The 21,986-nt window shown below is 40.4% G+C and overlaps 2 protein-coding genes across 5 annotated transcripts in view; one reads left to right on the top strand and one right to left on the bottom strand.

Moving 5' to 3' along the window:
- The window catches only part of Ercc6l2 (ERCC excision repair 6 like 2), a 118,896-nt gene that overhangs the window by 3,835 nt on the left and 93,075 nt on the right, over nucleotides 1-21,986 (top strand). The gene's annotated exons all lie outside the window — the stretch shown is intronic.
- LOC141415593 (uncharacterized) overlaps nucleotides 1-21,986 on the bottom strand; it is a 40,861-nt gene that overhangs the window by 17,201 nt on the left and 1,674 nt on the right. The window contains exons 2-3 of one of the 2 annotated variants that reach the window (XM_074052567.1): nucleotides 15,845-15,925; nucleotides 11,772-11,870 (exon numbers count right to left, since the gene is read on the bottom strand). The gene's annotated coding sequence lies outside the window, so the exon portion shown is untranslated. Of the gene's footprint in view, nucleotides 1-11,771; nucleotides 11,871-15,844; nucleotides 15,926-20,081; nucleotides 21,908-21,986 lie in introns of those variants that run through there. The other variant, XM_074052568.1, reaches the window with a different exon arrangement.

Genomic DNA, 21,986 nt, shown 5'->3' with positions numbered 1-21,986 from the left:
TGTGTCTGGCCCTAGTTGCCTCCTTCCTCTTCATCTCTGGGGCTGTCCTCTCTGTCCTCCCCAGTAACTCAGCCACCCTTTCTGACCCTCAAGGTTTCGGTGTCCCCCACTGCATCACCTCCCTAATGTCCCATGTTCTCCTGCATCTGAAGTTAAGCATGTAGGGTGTTTTAGTTTAAAGGACCCTACTCCTTATTTCTGAAATAATGAGACACACAGAACAGGAGGTGTTAGAAAGGTGATGGGATCCTTCTACCACCAATGAGTCACCTTTATCCTTGTTCTTTTTAAGATGGTAAATGAATCTATGGGCATAAGATTGTGTGTGCGTGTGTGCGTATATGTGTGTGTGTGTGTGTGTGTGTGTGTGTGTGTACAAGTACCTTTTTCTCTCTCCTCCAAACTGAATAATGAGCTTCATATCTAAAGAGATAAAGGATTTGCAAAGGGGGTGGGGGAAGAGAGTTATTACAGTGAGTTGTTTAAACCCTTTGGTATTCATTTATTTACTTACTGCGGTACTGGAGATTGAACTCAGGGCCTTCACCTTGAGCCACTCCACCAGTCCAATTTTTTGTTGGTTTTTTTGAGATAGGATCTTGCAAACTATCTGCTCAGGCTGGCCTCGAACCACGATCCTCCTGATCTCTGCCTCCTGAGTAGCTGGGATTATAGGGGTGAGCCATGGGGCCCAGCAATTATTTATTTTTATAAAGACATTGTTACCATAGTCAGAGGAGATAGGTCCCAGTTTGTGGTGACTTTGGGTCCCACCTTCTCCCACTCCCCACGCTGTTCCTCATTAGGGACCATTAGTCTAGGTCTGTGTTCACCCATGCAGGGCAGCAAAGGGAGTCCAGAGACTACAGTGGTCTGGTAAGTTCTCTTGGCCGGTGACTCTGACAGTTTGGTTAGGGCTGGTCCTGCACAGTAAGACTTTTCTCTCTACACGACTCTACCGTCTACTGGATGCTTTGTGTAGACAGGGAGGATGGCAGTCTTCCGTTTGCTCTTAAGGAAGGACCAGTGGCCAACCCATGGAGCCCCAAGGAAGGCCTGACTGGATGACTAGTGGTACAGGTGGGCACAGGAGGTGAGAATCCAAGGTTTCCAAAGCAAAGAAGAGTTAAGGAAGGAGCAACACATCCCTGGTCTTCACGTTCTGTGGAGACGTTCTCCCCGTACCCATCTGGATGGGAACCCAGGACTCTCTTCCTGTGACAAAGGTGAGGGCCTTCCAAAGAATATAAATGGCGGGTGTTTGATGTTTGTAAAGCTCTGCATTTATTCCTGAGACTGGAGCTCACTAACCCACATGCCCCCTCTCGCCTCATTTGTAGGTACAATGAAGGTAGAAGCTAGATGCTTCTTTGGCTCAGAGTAAAGTTCTAGGACCTCAGCAAGCAATGGATGTCACCCCTTTTCATAGACCCCCAGCCATCCCTGCGCCCCCTGGGGATGCTAGGTGGTTCATCGTATTACTCCCTCTCTTGGTGGTTCCATCACGGTACTGAATGTGAGGTGTAAGTACCATGAAGCCAGGGTTTGAGGGCAACACTTCAGACCATGGGGAGTAGAAGAGCGAGGCTTGGTCCTTCCCAAGAGGGACCCCATTACCAGGCCCGTGCCAAGGCCAGCACTTTTATAGCTGTGCACAATGGAAAGAGGAACCTGTTGTGGAATCTAGGGCCCAAGGTCAGAGCTGGAGGACACCGGCATCTTTCCTGTACGTAGTGCCAAACCCCAGCAATTTCACTAATTTCTCCTGGCTTCTGACTGATGTTGCCACTGCTGCTTTGTTTCTTTCTGAGGCAGGGTCTCATTGTGTTCAAACTCATGGTCCTTCTGCCTCAGCCTCTGAGTGCTGGGATTATAGTCATGGGCTCGGTCCCTCCTCTTAAAGCCTGGTTTGGTTCCGGGGACTGGGGTGAGGCTGAGCCTGCTATTGGAGGTCAGAGTTTCAGCTGCAAAGAAAGGCAAGGTTTGGGGAATGTAAAAAGAAAAAAAGCAAGGAGGACATGGGAAAAATATTTAAATAAGAGGTCAATGTCGAAGTACTTAAATGTAAGATCAGGGACTTAGTGCTGTCTCTGGCAAAGAAACTTTTGCATGTAGAAATTGTAAATGGAGAAAAGAGTAATCCAGTCACATTCATGTTCAAGTAACTAGAAGTAGGATAACTGACCTGGCTGTGGTCCTTCTGTCTCTTGTCTGAATTTTAGAACTGAGTTTGAAGACCAGTGAGATGAAGCCTGCAGCTCAGAACAACCTAGCTTCTTACTCACACCCCTACGGTCCTCAGTGTTTCTCTCACCTGCTATGGGTACTATGACTATCTGGGGTGGCCTGACCAGTGTCTTTCTAGCCCTGGCACCCAGGCACTACTAGCTTTTTCATGTCCCTCTCCCTGCACTGGACAGACGCAGCAAAGTCGGCCTCCTGGCTTGTCTTGTGTCAGTCCAGATCAAAGCCAAATCTTCATGCCTGCTGTACGAGGAGGTGCTGAATTTGCAAAGGCTATTAATGTATTAGACTGGAAACAGGAACAGAAACTTCCTGAAGCTGCCAGAGCAAAGAGAAACCAAGAACACACCGAGCTTAATTTTAGACTCCAGGATTTCCCCAGACTTGTTTTCTTGGGGGTCGCTCCAATCTACTGTGTCCTTTTTCAGTCAGTCAACTTCCTGGACATTTCAGGAAATGTGAGAACCTTCCTTGACCCTTCATGTCACTGCCACTAATCAAATAGCTTTGGTCACTCGGATCAGCAGGCCACCCTGCGGGCATCCACAGTGGCCTCTGTCCCTGGGATGTCAGTCTCTGCTGTCAGGCCTTCAGTGCGTATCCACTGCCCTTGCAATGACTGGACTCCTAGTCTCAATAGCAAGGTCCTCTGAAAATTGTCTTTCTCTCACTTATTCCCTTCGTGCAGCTATTACTCCAACAAAATGTAATCAGTTTTCAACAGTTCTAAGAACCTGTTCTATTTTCTGACTGCTCTCAGGTTTACTTTCTAATGAATAGAATTGTACCTTACTTATACAAACAAATACAGCTCTTCTTCAGTGCCAACCACAAATGCCTTCTCTTGCGGAATGGCAGCTTTCTTCCTCGCTCCTGATTACACCAACTGCTGGTTTTCCTTTTATTTGGTTTCTATAACTCCGCCTGTTTTTAACTGTGTAGTCAAGTATGTTTTTGCGTCATCGTCATTCACCAGATACATTTGTCAGCGATCGTATCTTACCAATACGTCCAGATGACCATGGGACAGAAAGTGGAGCTGATGGTATTTCTCGGATCCTATCACAACGTTGTTAGGGTTCCAGAAGGAAAACACTCTAAACATTTATTCCCTTTTTCACCTCAAACCCCATGCCGGTGCCCTTTCCTATTCTTCTGTCCTTCCACACATCATTGAGTTTGATGTTCTGATGAGTTCTAATGAGTTCGATGTTCGCCATATGTATAGTCATGCATTGAACAACATCTCTGTCAATGGACTGCATATGGGATAGTGTGACCCCAGGAGATTATATGACAGTGACGTCATGCCGTCTTAATTCTTGTCCGTATACTTCATGACGTTCATACAATGAAAACTCACCTGACAATGCGATGGGAGGTAACACCTGAACCTAAAGCAGCGTTGCACACCATGGCGTTCTATTGTAGTTTGGTTCGTGTACTGATTACTTTCTTACTTAGCACCACGTTTTAAGATCTATTCAGGGCACGTCTTGGGCATCTGGTTTATTACTTCACGCTGCCAAAGAATCCTCTATAGGTACACCAAGATGTCCTGCAGCTGTCACAGATGGCTTCACTGACTACCCAACACACGATTCCCACGTGCAAAGATGTTTGATGAGAAGCAAGTGGGCAGGCTCACCAGGTGTCTGCACAGTTAACTCGATACACACCGAGTTGACCAGCTGTCCTAGTTTGCTCACTACCAGGGGATGTGGGTTACTGTTTTCCTATATCTTTCCAAAGACTTGGTCTTGTCTGATTTTGGAGTGCTTGCGTATCTAATGGGTGTCTAGTCCTAATTTGGAGATTGGTTTAATTTACTCTTATCTGAGTTTTAATGAGTTCTTTGGGCTGGGGATATAGCTCAGTGGCAAGAGCGATTGCCTGGCTTTGATCCTCAGGATGACTGAAGGAAAAGAGAAAAAAGAATTTGAACCTTTGTATATTCTTTACCCATTTAGATCTCAACTTACATAAATTTCCTGGGTATCTTTTTCCACTTTTAATTTTCTTAATGCTTTATTATTGATTTTCAGATGTTTTCTATCACGTCTAAATATTAGCACATTGGCTTTAATTTGGCTATAGTGTCTTCCATTACTGATTCTGATGGAATCAATCAATCAATTCTCCCCTTCCCTTTTTTTTTTTTTTTTTTGTGGTGGTGCTGGGGTTTGAACCTAAGGCCTTACACTTGCTAAGCAGGTGCTCTACAACTTGAGCCACTCCACCAGCCCCTTTTTTGTGAAGGGTTTTTTTGAGATATGGTCTCACAAACTATTTGCCTGGGCTGGCTTCAGCCCATGATCCTCCTGATCTCTGCATTCTGAGTAGCTAGGATTACAGGTGTGAGCCACAGGTGCCTGGCTTGCTTTGTGTATCTTCAGGACTTCTTCCCCACACCAGGGACACAAAGGTACCCTATGTTTTCTTCTTCAGTTTTACAGTTTGCCATGTACACACACACACATCTGTGTGTTCACATAGGTGTCTATGTGTACACAGTATGAGATACGGATGTGTTGTTTTCAATATGGAGAACCAATTTTCCCATCACTGTACAATCCACTATGCAATGCTGGATGATCTCAAACTCGCCATCCTCCTGCCTTAGCCTCCCAAGTGCTGGAATTATCGGTGTGCACCAGCATACCTGACTTTTTTATTCTTCTTTTTGTCAACCTTGACTTAGTTCTTTGTGGATCTTTGCTCTTTTGTATATATTTTAAAGTTTTCAAACTCCCTAAAAATACTTAGCTATAATTTCAGTTGTCATGCTGTAGAGTTCATGCATGATTTGGGAGGACTGATACTTTTAGGATGTTAAGTGGTCTCATCCATGAGGATAAACTATTTCTCTATGTATTTAGTCCTCTATGTCTTGTACAAGTGTTTTTAAAAGTTCCCCCATGAGATCTTGCATACTTTTTCAAAATCTTATCACTGATACATCACAGCTTTTCTACTGCGGTGTACAGAGACTTCTTTTCTGACCATCACTGCTGGTCGGCAGAAATGTTAGGACTTAAAAATTAATGTAATATCCAGAAACTGTGCTAAACTGTGAAAATGAAGGAAATTTCATTTTGCTTTCTGACTGATGTAATGTCTATAGGATCATATTACTCTTTACCTCTATCACGTTTTTTTTTCCCCCTTAAATTCTCTTGATAGACTTAAGATTCAAATAGAAGTACTCAGGACTTTAAAAAAAATCCCTTGTTTATATGTCTTGTTTCTTTAATGATCCTACTTCCTACCTTTCTGGATGTTTTTGTTTTAAATGTCTCTTATTCTTGCACTTAGGGTTTTGTCATGTGATCCACTCTGTGTGCCATTTGTGTTTACTGTAGTTGGTGTTTCATCAGGATTCTTTTTTGTGGCATCACTTCTTCCTGCTCTTTTCTGTCTCCTTCTGCTTAGATATAAATCTCTCCTATAGTTTTCACATTTCTAATACCATTCTTATGAGTTACCCCTAACTTAGATCTACTTTTATACCCTTGAGTTTAAATTTCTCAAGTGCTTCAGTTTCTATGCCTTCTCTCAAACACTACAAATAATGTGGTATTGCCCCTTGCAACCACCATGCTGTTGTCTGTCTCTGAGTTTGACTTCTCTGGGTACTTCATATAAGTGGAAGAATACAATAGGCGTCCTTTTTGATTAGCTGACTTCACCTGGCATAATGTGTTCCAGGTTCTTCCATGCAATAGCATGACTTAATATTCTGGGACTTAATATTTCACTGAATGTGCACACAACATTCAGTTTGTCCATGCACCCATCAGTGAACACTTGGGCTGCTTCTGCCTTTGGCCACTGTGAATAATGTTGCTATAAACACAGATGTACACATATTTGAGTTCCTGTATTCTATTCTATGGGGTAAACACATAGAAGTAGGATTCTGGATCATCTGCCTGTTCTCTGTTTAATTTTCCGAGGGACCGCCATTCTACATTTCTACCAGCAGTGCAAGAGTGTTCCAATTTCTCTACATCCTTGCCAACACTTGATGTTTTCTGGGTTTTTTGGTACTCGATAGTCTGATGGGTGTGAAGTACAGCACCTGTTGTGATTTTGTTGTCAGCAACGGTGTTTCCAGAAGATCTTGGTCCTTGCAAGCCGGGTGGAAGGATCCAAGCAGAGCACATGGATGGGCTGAGGTGGAATAGCTTTATTGAGGGAAGGGGAGCCACCCATTCTGCCAGGAGAGTGAAGAGAAGAAGGACTGGGGTGTTTTTATTATCACCTTGAGCTTGGAGTTGGGAAAAGAATATGTCATCACCTGGCTTCTCTCACCTGTGGGGTAGGGTGAAAAGCAATTGGGTCAAGAGGGGGAGCAGCTGCAGACTCTCCCTAACCTAACCTGCCTCAGTTTTGAGTTGCACTTCCCTAATAATTAGTAATGCTGAGTATTTTTTCACATCGGCCATTTGAGTATTGTCTTTGGAGATATGTCTATGTAGGTCCTTTTCACATTTCTATTGTGTTGAGTTGTAGGGGTTCTTTATACATTCTAGATATTAATTGCTTATTAAATGTGTCATAAATATTTTCTCACTTTTTGTTGATTGCTCTTTATTCTTTTTTTGGCAGAACTGGGGTTTGAACTCAGGGCCTCATGCTTGCTAGGCAGGTGTTTCTACCATTTGAACCACTCCACCAGCCCCTTTTCATTCTTTTCGATAGTGCTCTTTGCTGCACCCGTTTTTCATTTTAATTAAATCTAATTTACTTTTTTCTTTTGTTGCCTGTGCTTTTTGTGTCACATTCAAGAAATAATTGCCAAATCCAAGATCACAAAGTATTCTAAGATTTTTATATGTTTAGATTTTATGTTTAGGTCTTGGATCCACTTGTAATTATTATTACTTTTTTTTAGATTTTATGTTTAGGTCTTGGATCCACTTGTAATTATTATTACTTTTTTTTGCAGCTGACCTAAGATAAGGGTCTAACTTCATTATGGGGGATATGAGAATATCCAGTTTCCTCAACACCATTTCTTGAAAAGACTGTCCTTCTTCACTGGGTGGTCTTGACAAAGTCATCTGGCCATGTACACAAAGTGGGGCTCTCTATTCTAGTCCATTGCTCTAGGTCTGTCTTTTGTTTGTTTGTTTGAAATGGTCCTGCTGTGTAGCCCAGACCAGCCTTGAATTTGCAGTCTTGCCTCAGTCTCCCTAGTCCTGGCATTGCAGGTGTGCCGCCACCATGCCTGCCTCTCTGTCTTTATTCCAGTATAACACTGTTTTGATTATTGTAGCTTTGTAGTAAGTTTTGAAACAAGGAAATGAGAGAGCCCAACTCTGTTTTTTTAAATGATTAATTTCTTTATTTGGGTTTGAAATTCTTTTGAGTTTTAGAACAGATTCTCCTATTTGTGGAAAAGTAATTGTCAGAGTACGGACATAGATTTATGGATTGTGTTGAATCTTGGATTGCTCTGAGTAGCATCAACATTTAACATTCAGTCTTCTTACTCATGAACATAGGATTTTTTTTCCAACTTTCTCTTTCAATAACACTTTTTTAGTTTTCATTTGCAATCCTTCATTTCTTTGGTTAAATTATCCCTATGTTTTTTTGGTTTGGGTTTTTTTTTGAGGGGGGTGGAAGATGGTAATATAAATGGAATTACTTTTAAATTTTCCTTTTTAGCTTATTCATTGCTAGTGTATATAAATGCAACTGATTCTTACATGTTGATTCTGTGATTTTGAAACTTCCCTGAATTGGTTTATTAACTCTAACAGGTTTTTCAATATGTGAAATATTTAGAATTTTCTACATATAAAATTGTGTCACCTATAAACAGATTATTTTACTTCTTCCTCTGCAATTTGTATGTCTTTTTCCCTTGCTTAATTGATTTGCCTATTATCTCTAACTCTCTGTTGAACACAAGTAGCAAAAGCAGGCTTTTTTACCTTGCTCCAGATCTTAAAGAAACAGCTTTGATTCTTTCATCATTGAGGATGATGTTTAAGCTATCAGTTATTCATATATGGCTTCTATTATGTTAAAGTATTTCTTCTAGCCTCAGTTTGTTGAATGTTATTTTTCATGAAAGGGCATTGAAATATGCCAAATGCTTTTTCTTAATCAATTGAGCTGATCCTGCCTTTTTCTAAACCTTCATTTGTCATGTGGTGTAGTACATTGATTGATTTTTGTATGTTGAACCATTCTTGCATTCCAGCAGTAAATCCCATTTGGTCATGGTTTATAACCCTTTCACTCTACAGTGGAATTTGGTTACCTTGTATTTTGCTGAGGATTTTTCTATCAATATTTATAAGGAATACTGGTTGGTAGTTTTCTTGTAGTCTTTGCCTGGCTTTGATGTAAAGATAAGGTTTGCCTTATCAAATGAGTTAGGAAGTATTCACTCCTTTTCAATTTTTTGGAAGAGTTTAGGAAGAGCTGGTATTAACTCTTCTTTAAATATTTGGTAGAATTTACCCGTGAAACTATGTGGTCCTGGGCTTTTGTTTGTTGAAAAGTTTTCTAAATTACTTATTCAATGTTCTTGCCAAGAATAGGTCTATTCAGACCTTGTGTTCATATTTCAGTCTTGGTACATTATGTGTTTTCTAGGAAATTGTCCATTTCATCTCAGTTATCCGAGTTTTCAATGTAATCGTTCACAGTACTCTTTTATTACTGTTTATTTCTATAAAATCAGTGATCAGTCCCCTTTTATTTCTGATTTTATTTCTTTCATTCTTTTCTCTCTTCATTCTAACTAAAGGTTTGTCAATTTTGTTGAACTTTTCAAGGAACCAACTCTTGCCTACACTGATATTTTTTCTGTTCTCTATCTCTGCTCTAATTATTTCCTCCCTTCCCTCCATCCCTTCCCTTCTTCCTGCCTTTGTCCTTCCCTTCCCTCTTTCTTCCCTCCCTTCTTCCTTCCTCCCTTCCTTCTTCTTTCTCCCCACTCCTTCCCTCCTTCTCTCCCTCCCTTCTTTTCCTCCTTCCTCCCCCTCCCTTCCTTCTTTCCTTTCTCTCTCTCTTTTTCTTTTTTTACTCTAATGAGTCTAAGTATGGAAATTATTCCCAAAGTTGCTACCTATATCATTTAACTGTGCAAGGATCTAGTAATCTCTGTTTTAGCCAAATTTGTTGGATATGTTTCTGTTGTTCCATCTTAAGAAGGGAGGGACTGTAACTTTTTGGTTCATGGTTGTATTTTCAGAGCTGAATAGAGTTCTTAGCACATAGTAGGTGTGCTAAATAAATTTTTCTTGAATGAATGAATGAATGAATAAATAAACACTCAGGGAACTGCCAACATTTCTGTAACTCTCTAAAATTAATAATTCACTTGTAATTTGTTTCAACAGCTAGGATTTTTGTAACAGAAAATATGTTTGATAGAATTTAACATTAAACTGAATTAGTTGCACTTGAATAGCCTGAAGGTTACATGACACATAAGAGTACACACAGAAAGAGTACAGTGCAAATTGTCATTGGCTTATATATCCATACCTGTAGCCTGAACAATACTAGGCTCAGTCACAAAAGTACTTGTCCCTGTATAGCAGTGCACTACACTTGTTCTACAAATCTTTCCCTTCCACTAAACTGTGACCAGCTTGATGAGGCCAATTATTCCTGTAGAAAGAACGTAGTTGATAAAAATTTGTACCATACTTCTGTTGACTTAAAATACTGAAAAGTGAAAAGAAGTGGTAATTTTAGTTTTTCCTCCTTTGATGATCCCCATTTATGTCAATGAATGCTAAAGTGGAGGATGAATGGGGGCTACTTTGTTGTGGTTCCAGGCTTATTTTACTTAGTGGAATGATTGTTTTTGACTACTATTCATCCATGTGTGGACTTCTCTCACAACCATCATATCTGCTGCTCCTTTTCACTGTCATTTAAAATTACAGTATTGTCTACCTATAACAGGCACGCAAATTTAGGAACTGACAGACTCTTTATGGAAGAAAAGCAATAAAAGGGGTGATGGAAAAAAGAAAAATAGATCTTTTCATGGTTGTAGATATAAGTCTAAAAAGCCCAAGGTCAATTCCCAGTCATGAGAGGCATTATTGGGATGATGATGGTAAATGCAAAAAGACCTACAGAAAATGCTTTGGATGGTGAAATTCTTGCAGTCTTTCAGATATTGAGAACCTATTTGTAAAGCTGAGCTATATAAATAATTAACAGTAAGAAAAATAAAACCCATGTTTTTCTACAGAAATTGAATGAATTATTGAAATTCGAGAAGGTGTTAACAGTCTTGAAAATATGAATTCTTTGGGTTTTGCATTTCCACTGTGCAAACGTGGTGTGGGATATTTCAGCCATTCTGTCAAATAATCTATGCATAAATTAGAGAGGACAGTTCCCCTGAAAGAGTTGCTTTATATTAAAAAAAAAAAGCACTGTATTCAGTTTAAAAATAAACTCACCCTTTCTGTGCTTTTCCTATTTCCCTGTCTTAATGGATTCCTCAAGTGAATTTATTTCCAAACAAATACTGTCAATACTCAGATCATGCCATCCCCTTCAAATGTAGTAATGAAGTTAGATCAATGTAATGAAAAATGACACTTATGAAGGAAGTAGAATATTGTATTTGCATGCAGGAAAAACTATGGAAGTCTGCACATCTTGTAATGGCAGAATTTTACCCTCGTTTCATGGCACCACAAGGTGTTGGGTGTTTTGGAAACATTTCTGAAAGGTGAAACTTGGCAACCACCTTTTACAAAGTATGTAGACATACTTAAAAGTTTTAAACTATACCTACATAACTTCTCCTCTGAACTCGTTTACCTTGTTTGAAGAACTTAAGCAACGAAATTCAAAGAAAGTCACCAAAGATGAGGTGACGTTGCCTGCCATAGGTCACGGAAAAGTTAGCTTTAATGGAAATTTTAGACTTGAAGTGGACCCTGCAGGTTATGTAATCTGAAGACCATTAGGGGAGTCTAGAAAATTTTTCTCATCTTACAATTTTAATACTATCCAGATAGTTAATGTTTCTGTCCCACTTACCAAAAGCCAGTAACATACTGTAAATCTATACTTTTTGCATTACCTCGGTGTTATTCAAATGTAATTCACATTACTTTCATCAGAATACTATTTTGGGGAAAAGATTCTATTATGAATATGTAACATATTTTTGGAGCTTACCTAATTCCTTAGAGAAAGACATCTTCATTAGTATCCTTCTAATTGGGAAAAGTCAATGGAACTTGTAACAGCAAATCTTCTATACTACAATGCTTTTGGATATACATGAGGGAAGACAGGTAAGGATTAAATCTAAGTCTTGTTTGTCAATACTTTATTTGAAGTCTTATTCAACTTTCAACTTATCTTTCACATTAGTTTTGTCATTTGAAGACCAAAGTATGCCAAAAGGGAATGCTCTGAACATAACCACGCAGGCTTCAGTAACATGCAAATTTTGACATGTAAACAGTAACATACAGCCCTGCTCATTTAAAGAGCTAGAACAAAGGTATGGCTAGTGAACTTACCGCTGTGTTTGCAGTCCCACAGATGGTAGCCTCACACTGCTTCCTCCATCATTCTGGTGCCTGCCACTCATCTGGTATTGGATAATTGCACTGGGTTGACTAGAAAATTTTGACATGCAAAAAGCACTTGTTGGGTTTTTTTTTTTTTTGGCCTTTTGTCTTACTAAATTTAAACCTGTATGAAAGTTCTGCATAATGTACTTGGAATTTAATTTTGTGTGTAATTCAGAAAGAAATGCGGCCCCATGTGCCTCACCCATGAAAAAGCAGCTAGCAGGTCTGGTGGTATTGATGGAACGGTTCTCTCTTTCTTTTCTTGAGGTCTTATCCAAGTTGTCTTGATCATTCTTGGCACTTTACAGTTTCATATAGCTTTTTTAAACCCCTTTGTCCATGTCTGAGGGGAACAACCCTGCCAGTAACTTGGCAAAGAATGACACCATAGCTTTGAGGAAAAGTGACGTCGTTTTCACAGTGAAACACTTATAGCTGAACATAGTTATAGCTGTCTTTTATTAGGTGTCAGAATAGCCTTATTTTTACCTCTATAAAACATAATGATGATTATAGATTAGCCTTATCTATATTTGTTACCACTGAAAAAGAATCTCTTTAAAGTTCTTCTAATTTGTGAGGCTGGGGTATAGGAATACAGTTGAATTTTATCCATGGTGTCTATCAACAATCCTTTTATTCTAAAACTTTTCTTGCAGACTCTCCAGATTCTTGTTTTCTTAACTGAAAGGTCACCTTGTTTGTGAATGACAGTCATGCTTCATCTTTTTCTATTACCTATCATTTATAACTAGCATTCTTTCATTGGAATGATTAGCACAGATGCTGACTCACATGGCAACTGACATCACAGCCATGGCTTTAAACGGACTGTGTCTACCATTTTACCACCAAGCACCATGCTGGGTAAAGCCCTTTATTCAATGAAGGAACTTTTGTGCTGCTGCCATATTGCAAATATTTTGTTGCATCTTATAAAATGATTTTCTGTCTACTGACATCTCAGTAGTTGTTCTCCTCTGTCTCTTACTGTAAAACACACTAGTAATTTTCTGATTTTAAACTACACTTAAAATTCTTGAGTTAAACTTCATTTGGTTATGGGTGCCTTAGTAGGGTTATTATCCATAGTTCGTTTCAGTTGATGAGTACTTGACTTAGAATTTTTGCATAGTAATCATAAGTGAAATTTGCTTTTCATTTCATTTGCCATTGTGTCCTTCCAGATTGTGCTGTCAAGATTTAGCTCCTCTTACAAAAGAAGCTGGGGAGTATTCTTTTTTTTTTTTGTATTCTCTGAAAGAACTTATATATTTTGAATTTACCTATTACCTGTGCAGCTTCCTGGATCTGGTCTTTTAAAAGTTGTTGATTTACTTAGGTCTTCTTTTCCTTTTTTTGGCAGTTCTGGGGTTTGAACTCAGGGCCTCTTGCTTGCTGGGCAGGTGCTCTACTGCTTGAACCACACCTTCAGGTCTTTTTGCACTGGTTATTTTGGACATAGGGTCTTCATTTGCCCAGGCTGGCCTGGACCACTACTGGGAATGACTGGTGTGTGCCACCATGCCCAGCTTTTTTCCCATTCAGATGGGGGTCTCACATCCCAAGTAGCTAAGATTACAGGCATGAATACCTAGCTTCTTTTTGGATGTATTTTAAAGGAGACATACATTAAAGAAAAAACTTTGGCATGAAATTATTTATGAAATATTCCCTTTTAATCTTTGAATGCTGTTTGCTGTTTGCTCTGTTGTATGGGCCTAATGCCTGAGTCCTAATTTTCCTTGATGCATTTCACTGGTGGTTGGCCTACTTTATCAACCTTTTCAAAGAATGAACTTTGGGATTTGCTGATCAACTGTCTTGTAATGTCTCATTATTCTTTCATTAATCTCTGCTCTTCATTTTTGCTTCTATTCTATTTTCTTCAGGATTAGTTTAATGTTCATTTGTAAAGTTAGTTGGAAACAAAGACTATTTATATTTTCATGGAGGGGAGGAGGATAAAGGAGAATGATGGAGGGGTGAATTCAACTATGATATATTGTAAGACCTCTGGTCAATGCCACAATGTATCCCCAGTACAACAATACTATGATAATAAAAAAAGAAAGAAAAGATAATTTATAATTTCAGCTTTTCTTCTTTTTCACTACAAGCATTGCTTGCCCTCTAAGCACCAATCACCCACAGACTTTGATATGTAGTATTTCTATTGTTGTTTGGTCCTAATGGATGCTGAGACAGCAGGACTCATGGGATGAACCATGAAATGAATTAACAGGAATTTATGTGCACAGTAATCAATGGCCCCACTTTGAGAGCTAATTTTTCTCCATACCCTTGAGAGGAAACTCACAAAATCCCATGATTCTTCTGGTCTCTCTCAAGAATAAAAAAAAAATTCTTGCAGTCACTTCTAGCTACTAACAAGAAACAATTGAATTAAAAGGTTCTCAGATTGATAATTAATTAGTGCATTACAATACAAAAATGAAGACTTCAGCTTTCATTCAAGTCTTCCCTCTCAGAGCTCATACTGTGATAGGTAAGCTGTATGCCGTGGAAAATGTGAGGGTCACTGCTCCTTTTATGTGACTTGCTCCTTGCTTTTCTGTCCTGTTTCTGGGGTGGCTTATACTTCTCCAGGACTGGCTTGGGAGAAGGGAGGGAAGATAAAAACAGGAGCTGTCTTATTTTGCCTTTCCTGCAAAGAGTCTGCACAGGCCCTCCACAGACATGGGTCGCTTTTGAATGCTTTTCTGAGTCACTACTTCACCCAAGAAGCCAGGTGCCCAGTACCCTGCAGGAGCCATTCTGAAGCCTCTGCTGACTTCCTCTCACCTAGGACCCATCTATTCCAGGGGAAATATGTCTCCTTTTGTCAGAATAAACTCTTAAGGGCAAGGTCCCCAAATTGTGACCCTTTCCTATTAGAGAACTTCAGAGCAATGGGGGCAACAGAACTTGCTCCTCAAATTGCTAAGGTTTGAGTCAAATAGACCACCGTGCCCTATAAATCCCAGGGAATGCACGTAGAACTTCCCAAGTGATCCTGGGGGTGCCTCTTTTGCTTGGCTTGAAGTGAGGGACTTAGCACTGCTACAGCTCTCTCAAAACATCTTAGCTTGTCTTCCTCCAATCTCTGCCACCACATTATTTTCCAGTTTCTATCAGGAATTGTTTAAAAGGATGTTTTTTGGAACGGTTCAGGTGGTAGAGGGCCTGCCTGCCTAGAAAGCGTGAGGCCCAGAGTTCAAACCCTAGTACTTCCAAAAGAAGAAATGTTTTTTCCCACTTCTAAACATACCATCTTTAAATAACATTTTTAAAAAACACTGACTTCTCACTCTAAAGGATGAGAGGATGAGCTAGATAAGGCAGGTTACTGAGAAGCTGTTGCAATTTGCTTTCAGTTCATGGTCAGTGTTTGTAACTGTCCCTGTGTGCTTTTGGTTCCATGACAATAGGACGGTGTAGTCTTTGGAGACTGCCAATCGTGGTTTAAATCGACTTCTTTTAAATCTGATAATTGCTAGTGAAGTGTACGAAATACTCCTACCATATTTGTGGACTTGAAATTTTGGCAACTTTCATACATTTTGAGATTGTTATTAGGTGGTAGGCTGAAAACTTTTCTTTACCATGTTGGTTAAAAACCTGCCGTTTATTATTTCTCTTGACCATTAATCTCTAAGGCTTACTTTGTCTGGTTCAATAATATTTTGAGCTATCTCAATTTTTTTTCCTTCACCATTGCTCTGTTATCCTTTTTACTCTGCTCTCAACCTTGCTTTAGGTTTCTAAGTGCATGTCTTATAAGTGACATTCAGCTGGATTTGGTTTTTATGGGGTCCTCGTCAGCAGGCAAATTTAACTTCACACATTTATTGTTTTTCCTCAAACACATGCATTCATTTTTACTATTCTGTGCTATCTGTTAATCATGGTTTTGTTTTCCTTTCCCCCTTACCTTCGGGATCAGTCAGCTTTCTGGTTGCTGTAACAGAATACCTGACCTAAACAACTGAATAAAGGAAAGATGGATTTTGGCTTACACTTAAAGGGATTTCAGTCCACAGTCCTTGGCTCTGTTGCTGTGGGGCCCACGATGAAGCAGAGTGTCGTGGCAGTCATGGCTGTGGGAACACATGAAGGAGGAGACTGTTCACCACATGGTGGACAGGAAGCAGAGAGCCAGAAAGGGACTGAGGACTACTTCAGTCTTCAAAGGCATGTCCCCAGTGACCTGCCTCCCGCAGCCAGACCCCCACCTCCAAAGGTTTCCAGAACTTCCCAAAATAGCACTGCCAGCAGGGACCAAGTGACTGACACATGATCTTGTGGGAGACATTTCATATTCAAACCACAGCACCTGCCTTGTATTGGACTGAGTCAATTTTCTTCATTACCCCTTTCTCATTAAGAACTTACAAGGTCCTTTAAAATCCCATACATTTACCCTGACATTTGATGTGAGTGTTTGAGCTAGTGAATATTATCAAAAATCTCTACCCTTCTCTTCCAACAGAAACATCTTTTGAAACCTTAAAATCTCTTTGTTTCTATTAGTCAGTTTTCTGTTGCTATAATAACCATCCAAGACAAGTCAGCTTTAAAGAAGGAAAAGTTTATTTTAGCTCACAGTTTTGAAAGTTTCAATCCATGGCTGCTTGACTGCATTGCTTCTGGGCCTGAGGTGAGGCAGCTGTACATCATGGCAGGAGTGAATGGTATGAACTGCTCACCGTATGGTGGGCAGGAAGCAGGAGAGGAGGAGGAAGGGCTAGGATCCCATGTTCCCTCAAAGGGAACACCCCAGTGGCCCACGACCTCCCACTAGACCCCACCTCTTACTTTCTTCCACCTCCCAATAGTGCCAAGCTGGGCCTTTCTGGAGGATATTTGTTATCTAGGCCATAGCACTGCCATCCCATTTTATTATTGCACAGTATTTGAATTTTCTTTTTCTGGTATATAACCCAATTAAGTTGTGCAATTAGTATTGCTGCTGTTGTCTACAGCCAATGGCTGTTTACCAGTTGTATTAGGCTGGCCACTCCTTCTCACATTTCAGATCTTCTGAGTTCAGAATCCTTCAAAAAGTCCAGTAGTGAGAATCTATTGGTATTGGCTTTGACTTTGTCTGAAAATATTTTTATTTTGCCCTAATTAAAGTTTAGCTGCCTATAAAATCTAGGTTGGTATTGAAACCACCATAAGAAGGGGACTAAGGAAGAAAGAAGAAAAATAGAGGAGATGAACTAATTCAGTTTGTAATACATATATACATGTATTACAAACTCCCTGTGTAGCTATCTTAAACAAACAAAAATGTTTAAAAGAAAAAATTTCTTCTTTTACAAAATTGGAGAACAAGAGGGCAGAACAGGTGTTTTATGGGGGGGGAGGGTTGGCACAGGAAACTCCCTGTGTAGCTATCTTTTTTTTTTCATTTTTATTTTATTATTCATATGTGCATACAAGGCTTGGTTCATTTCTCCCCCCTGCCCCCACCCCCTCCCTTACCACCCACCCCGCCCCCTCTCTCTCCCCCCACCCCCTCAATACCCAGCAGAAACTATTTTGCCCTTATCTCTAATTTTGTTGTAGAGAGAGTATAAGCAATAATAGGAAGGAACAAGGGTTTTTGCTGGTTGAGATAAGGATAGCTATACAGGGCATTGACTCACATTGATTTCCTGTGCGTGGGTGTTACCTTCTAGGTTAATTCTTTTTGATCTAACCTTTTCTCTAGTACCTGTTCCCCTTTTCCTATTGGCCATTAAACAAAAATGTTTGTTTAAAAGAAAAAAATTTTTTCTTTTACAAAATCGGAGAACAAGAGGGCAGAACAGGTATTTTATGGGGGGGTTGGCACCAGTGGGAGTGGGGAGGAGGAAGTGGGGAGAGGGTATAGAAGGGTGAATATGCTGCAAATACTGTGTACACTTGTATGAAAATGGAAAAGTGAGACCTGTTGAAACTATTCCAGAAACAGGGCGACTGGGTGAAAAAGCAGAATGATATATCGTAAGGACTTTTGTACATGACACAATGTAGCCCCAGTTCAGCAATAAAAAAAAATCCAGGGTGGCAGTGACCTCTTTGCACTTTGAGGTTGCTGCCCTTCACTGTTACTACTGAGAAATCTGCTGTTGTCACTTAAATTGTCATTCTATTGATAAGTAATCTGAGTTTCACAATGTCAGTTTTCAAGAGTTTTGTTAGTTTCTTCTGAAATTTTACCTATGTCTACCTGCTGATATATTTTATACCGAACCCAATTTATTGTACTTCCTAAGTCTAAGGATGTCAGCCATTACTTCTTTGAACGTTTTTTCCTCCATGTCCCTGCTCACTACTTCTGGATCTCATTCAGACTTTTTGCCCTACGGCCTTCTTTTCCTTTTTACCTTTCTTTGGTGTGTTCATTCTATTTGATCTTTGGCAGTGCACTTGGGGCTGTTTCTTGAGGTCTTTTAGTTCACAATTTTCCATCAAGGTGTGCTCTTCAACTTGTCATTGAGTTTTAAATTTCAGTAATTAAAATTGTCATTTCTGTAAGATCCTTAGAAACCTACTCAGTGCTATTTGACAGTGCCTTTTAAGAGCGTTCTCATGTTCGGTTCAGGTTTATAAAATATCAAGAAGTATTTTAACCACACACACACAAAAAAAACCAAAAACCAAACTTGTATCTATTACTTCTAACAACTGTAATTATCAGGGTTCTGTTTCGGTTGCATGTTTCTCCTATTGGCTCTTGTTCATGATGGCTTGTTTCTGTGTAAAGAGTTTCAGTTTTAGGACTGTGAACTGTTCCATGTGGCTTTACCTCTGGGAAGCCTGAGGAGTCTTTGTTTCCTCTCAAAAGGAAGTGCTTGCTTCTTTTTAGCAACCTGGATGCAAGTAACCTGGCACTACACCTTTGTTTGGGGTTTCCTAGACCACGCAGATCGCAGAAATTCAAATCCTAAATCTGAGCATGGAAAAATATCACAGGCCATCAACTCCACACCTTAGGAAAAGTCCCACACCGAAACAGGCAAGTCCTTCTTCACCCACCTCTATCAGTTGTCCAGTTGTTCTTTTCGACCATTTCACAAGGGAGGGTTATGTTTGAAACTTTGTGACTTCAAATGAGTTTCACTTCCAGCATGGCTCCTTGTGTAAGCTTAAGACCGTGTCTTCTGCCCCACAAGACTGTCAAAACCCAGATGTTTGTGTAACTGAGGTGGGCAATGCCTCTAGGGCAGTAGTAAGGTGTCACCTTAAAAAGCCCGTGTTTAGTTCCGCCTTATTTATGGCCTATGAGTATTTCACATTTTTTTTGAAAGGTCAGCAGTGCATTTGAGTGGTTTTATAGAACCAGTAGTTTTGGGGGTTTTGTTGAAGAATTGTCAGGCTTATTACCTGACATGAGATATGAAATATTATAGGAAATAAATCACAGGTTCTAATTTTTTAAATCTAAAAATCTCTTCTGCACAATAATAGTTATAAGTAGACCTATCATATTTAAATAAGTCAGGAAATAAATTCTAATCCTGTTATCTGCTGTTAGAGATTACTAGTACATTATCTAGCATTTCTCAAGTGATTTCTCTTTGTATGTGCATATTTACTTGGAGATGGGTCTCACAAACTATTTGCCTGGGCTGACCTCAGATTCACTCTTCCTAGTCTCAAGTACCTTAGGATTACAGGTGTGCACCACTGGCGCCTGGCTCACCTCTTCTTCCTTTCTCTCCATCAGCTGAAGCAATTTATCACGGGAATAACACTACAACCTAAGTTCCTAGAACTAAGACTCAGTTTCTTCTTCTGTCAGGTTTTCAGATCTGTGTTTTCCTTGAGTCTTTTCATGGATTAGTTCATTGTACTGGAAACCTACTGGCCACACAAATATATTTTTTTGACTTTCACAGTGTGAACTTAAATAGAAAATAACTTTTTTTTTTTTTTTGGCAGTCCTGGAGTTTGAACGCAGGGCTTGCTAGCCCCAGGCACTCTACCACTTGAGCTACACCCCCAGGCCCTTTTGCTTTTAGTTATTTTTCAAACAGGGCCTTGTGTTTTCGCTGGAGTAGGGATCCTCCTGTTTAAGTCCCCTGCCGTAGCTGGGATGACAGGTGCATGCCACCATGCCCAGCTATTGATCAAGATGGGGTCTCGGCAATTTTTACCCATCCTGGCAGTGAACTGGGATCCTCCTGATCTCTGCTTCTCTAGTGTCTGGGATTACAGTGAGAGTCGCGGTGCCCGGCCTTTAGAAATGATCTTTAAGTAAAGTCTCAGAGGCTTGAGCCATCTTTATTAGGAGCTTTTGATACTCAAGTGATGACGCTTGGAGACGCCCATGCGGCCATCATCCCGGGGATGGGACCCGGGGCCTTGCGCCTGCTGAGCCTGTGCTCTGCCAGTAACCCGCACTCACCCACTCTGTCAAGTGACTTCTTTTGCCAGCTTCTCCTCTGTCCGTGGGTTTGTGTGGGATTACTGACGCTGACTTGGGGAGTTCCCGATGTATGACACTTTCACTCCGCAGTGACTGGTGTCCATGCCAGGTGTTCACAACATGACTGTAGGTGAGGGTGTCTCAGGCAGGTGGCCAGGACAAACGCAGGTGACACAGAGAAGGGACGCTGAGGACGCCCAGTTTTATGAAGCACGTCCTGGTTAGTTGGGCTTCATTGCACTTCATAAGCACGGTTGTAAGGCAAAAGCACTGGAGGTGATTATTAGTCACAAGGGTGTCCTTTATTTAGTCCAGTGATTTCTTTCATTTAAAGCAAAACTTATTTCTGGATTTGTCTTACCACTTCTAGTGATCTGTCATCTCTGTAAGGATCTACATCTTAAATCAGTGGACCTACAGAAAAATAAGATAGCACTGCACGACTTATCATTTCAGTGGGGAAAAATGTCAGACTTCTCAGATAGTTATAGAAAAAAAAAAAAGGTAAGCTTGCTCAAAATTTCCATTTTGATTTTAGAGAGAATGTGAAACAGTTTAAGTAAAACGTGAGAATTTCAACAAGGCCATGAAGCAGATTTTTCTACATATTAAGATCTCCAGTAATGTCAGGATGCATGTTAGAATCAAAGGTTACAACGATAATGATCAGCTATAGATTTTTTTTTTTAAGTTGTACATGAAATGTCTTACAATACATGGTGCCTGAAGTTAGAACTTACTCTAAAAATCTAGCCTCAGGCCCGGCGGGGTGGCTCAAGTGGTAGAGTGACTGCCTGGCAAGTGTGAGGCCCTGAGTTCAGATCCCAGCACTGCCAAAAATAAATAAATAAATAAAAACCTAGTCTCACAAGGAACTGTCAATTATTAGCCAAAATATGAAGCTGAAGCAATGGCTAGGCGCCATGTGACTCTGTGTGGATGTATTCCACAACAATAGCTACCTAGGTATTCCTGACTCTAACCAGGCACCTTTTTTTTTTTTTTAAGAGTTTTACTTAATTATATTACTTTCCTTACAATTACCCCTTGTAGGTAGTTTACTGTTATTCAATTTATTGTTCTGATCATGGTAGCACACAGACGGAGTTGGCCAACATCTCTGAGTCACTGGATGGCTCAACTGTTCCTCTTCAACTTTTTATCTGCTGGTCAGCAAACAAGTGATAATCTGGATGAAGCACTCCATGAAAACAGTCTACTAATGTTTAGCATCCGCCAAAGAACTGAGATCTATTTACAGAACAAACAGCCATATGGCTTTCCTAATTAAGGCCCTGCAGTAGAATGATGACCTCCCCCGCCCCCCACAGCTGTTGGTGTCTCTAATTCCTGGAACCCAGAAACGCGGCACCGCCCTTGGTGCAGGGACCCTGCTGATGGGGCTAAGGGTGCAGCCCCTGGAAATGGGAAGGCCATTCTGGATTACTTGGGTGAGTGCTGAAAAAAATCAAAGACTCTTTCCCAGCTGCAACGAACGGGAGACTTGATTAGAGAAGGATGAGAGAGATGCCACATCAGAGGCTTCTGAAGAAAACCGTAAGCCAAGCAGGAACCCGGATTCCCTCCATCCTCCAGAGAGGAATGCAGCCCTTCTGACATCTGACCTTGGCGTAAAGACTGCCCCCATAGGACTTCTGACCTACACAACCACAAGACAATAAATTAGTGTTGTCTGAAGACAACGGATTTGTGCTGTGGTAACCAAAACACAAAAGCAA

This window comes from Castor canadensis, chromosome 13, assembly GCF_047511655.1.
Source record: "Castor canadensis chromosome 13, mCasCan1.hap1v2, whole genome shotgun sequence".
Taxonomy (NCBI): domain Eukaryota; kingdom Metazoa; phylum Chordata; class Mammalia; order Rodentia; family Castoridae; genus Castor; species Castor canadensis.
The sequence above is the reverse complement of the archived record's forward strand: the minus strand, read 5'-3'. Positions and strand labels throughout refer to the sequence as shown.